The following is a 2,821-nucleotide window of genomic DNA, read 5'->3' on the forward strand; positions in this document are numbered from 1 at the left end:
CCAGCCTCTTTTTTTTTTTTTTAAATGAAGAATAGCCAAAGCGAGACAATATAGCTTTCATGTACTCGAGTAAAAGTTGGCCATTTGGACCCCCGTTCTTGTAATCAAGTATTTTTGATGGATCTTTATCTATTTTTTTGTGAATCTGAGAGAAGGTGGGAGGGCTGTAGGGAAAGTGGTGGCTGAGCAGACCTTTCCTATCCGGCTAACTGACTGCAGTAACATCAATCTGACAAAAACCAGCATGGGGAGAAGTAGTGTTGCCACCTGTCCCGGTTTTTCCTGATTGTCCCGGATTTTCATGGTCTGTCCCGGAAAAAAAAATAAAAATCCGGGACACTGAATGTCCTGGTTTTTTGTACATGATGGGCAAAATGTGTATTTCAACTTGCGAGCCAGCTGAGAACCAGTTTGCTTTTCCATAGCTTGCCCGTGCTAAGTGCCACTAAGCGGAGCCACGTCATTACGTCGCTGTATACGTCACTTACGTCGCTGTATACGTCAGTTACGGCGCTACGTTTACATAAACCTTGGCGCGAATATCAAAGCAAAAACACGGAAGAAGCAGCAGCAACAACAACAATAATAATAATAATAATGGATGACTTCGCGTTTGTACAGCTGCTGCTTCTCGGTGCTTAAAAATGGCGATCTTTCATGGTCTTGTTATTGTTGTTGGTCTTAACAACTCCGCCCCCCCGCTGACGTAAGCGGTTCTTTCCTCTGGCCCAGCAGAGAGTTGGTGCTAGCCTGGAACCGGCTTGGACTGATAAAAGAAACAGACTCTCTGTTGCAATGGTGAAGGCTGAGCTTCAAGTCAGGCTAAACTTTCAGTTGTCCTGTACTGAGTTCAAGACATTCATTGAAAATCAGCCAGGACTCATAGCAGCAGCAAAGAAAAACACCAAATATAAATGGAAGATTAGGTAAGGTTTTGGTGAATTAAATGAAATAGTGTAGTGTAGTAACATACTCCTGTATGTGCCCAGTTATATCAGTTACATGTCCTCCTATGTATTTGTTTAGCCAAGAGCAGCAGAGGCACAGGCAAGCACAAGCAAAGCACACACCACACTCTAAGCAATCAGGTAAGCTGTTTGACACTACACCTTACATTGTTACATTCAGGTATTCTTAGATACAATGAAAAATTAGATTATTTATTTTTATTCCACATAAGCAAACAAACAGAACTTAATTATGTATTTCCCTTTTACCTGTGCCCACTACTGCCCCCAGTTGTCCACAACCAAAAACTGTTGGAAATAAACCAAAATACTGAAGACCTAGCCTAGTAAACTAGACCCACCCGCCTAGCGGCCAAAAATATTTTTGCCTAGCGAGTGGGTCTAGCCTCGCACCATGTAAACAAAAACACTCCGGGCATCAAATCGTGCCCGCCAATCACAACGCAAGGTTTTTGTTTGGATTCTTTGGGCGGGCTTTTGCAGGAGTGACGACAAAGCTGCGCGACGCTGGAGAAAGCGCAGCAGGAAAGATGGCTACGGCTAGTGAACAGCGCGCGTTTGACTCCGCTTTGGAATCAGTTTCAGAAGAATTAGACTTGGAGTTTTCGTTGAAACATGAGCAGGAAGAGGCTCTCCGCTCATTCCTTTTCAAGAAGGAAGTTTTCGCCGTTTTGCCAACCGGCTATGGCAAAAGTCTGATCTACCAGCTGGCTCCGCTCGTAGCCAAAAGGATGGGGCTAGTTTGTGCAGTACGAAGAATTAATAAACAGCTTTGAAACATTACTTTTTGATTGTTTCTTATTTTCCCGTTATTTTAAATTTAAGGGAAATTATTTCCCCAAACACCACTCAATAAAAACTCTCAAAAACAGTTTAAGCAAACCCTTGAAAAACACTTGGGGAAAAAAAATGAGTGTATGTTATGTATGTGGTACAGACTCCAAACTTGTGGTCATTATCTCCAAACTTCTTAATATCTAGAACATGTTTATTAATTAATACGCATTTTGAAAAATTATTTATTTCAAGGTCTCCCCCACTGCTTTCTGTCACTCTGACTACGTCACAGTCACTGTTGCGCTGATTGGTCAGAGCGTTGGCCTATACGCACAGAGACAGTTTGAAAGACAGCGGTTTGTTCCTCCTACCCGCTTCAGAAATGTCTACGGATCGAGGCCAGACTAAATATTCACATTTAGTCTGGCTTGCCAGGCTAATGAAGACCTGCTATATTATGTAAAGCAATTAACTAAACAAATAACTAGCAAAAGCGTCATTTTTACTAATTAGAGCAATACAGTTTCAGCGTAGAAGGGCGATTTTTGTCTTGGGTTAGATGTGTGAAGGGCGCCGTTGCTTACAAGCAAAAAGGTCGATTGGATGGTCGAAATGTCCAGGATTTTTGTCAGACACAGGTGGCAACCCTAGGGAGAAGAGAAACCCAAGAACATGAATTCACACTGTTATTATTCAAAATCAGTTAATCTTGACATTCACTCAGACATAATGTAGGTCATGATTAAACCATGAAGACACCAATGTGAAAAATGTTTTAGGGCATTTAGACAGCTTGAAAAGGTTGCTGGTACAATGTGAGGGGAGTTGAGTGAATGAACAGCACTTTACCCTCCCTCTGTATCATGGCTAAAGTGCCCTTGAGCAAGGCACCTAACCACCAACTGCTCCCTGGGCGCTGCAGCATAGCTGCCCACTGCTCTGGGCGTGCGTGTGTGTGCGCTCATTGTTCACTTGTGTGTACATGCGTGTGTTCCCTGCTTCACATGGGTTAAATACAGAGGAAGAGTTTCACTGGGTTTGAGTGTACATGTGACATATAAAGGCTTCTAAAACAT

The 2,821-nt window shown here is 42.7% G+C and overlaps 1 long non-coding RNA gene across 1 annotated transcript; it reads left to right on the forward strand.

Moving 5' to 3' along the window:
- The first annotated feature begins 669 nt into the window (after positions 1-669).
- On the forward strand, positions 670-1,516 carry LOC132888779 (uncharacterized). The gene is made up of 3 exons (XR_009654974.1): positions 670-926; positions 1,027-1,088; positions 1,240-1,516. It is a non-coding gene; the product is annotated as an uncharacterized LOC132888779 (long non-coding RNA).
- Positions 1,517-2,821: the final 1,305 nt, after the last annotated feature.

The sequence above is a fragment of the Neoarius graeffei genome, chromosome 7, assembly GCF_027579695.1.
Source record: "Neoarius graeffei isolate fNeoGra1 chromosome 7, fNeoGra1.pri, whole genome shotgun sequence".
NCBI lineage: Eukaryota > Metazoa > Chordata > Actinopteri > Siluriformes > Ariidae > Neoarius > Neoarius graeffei.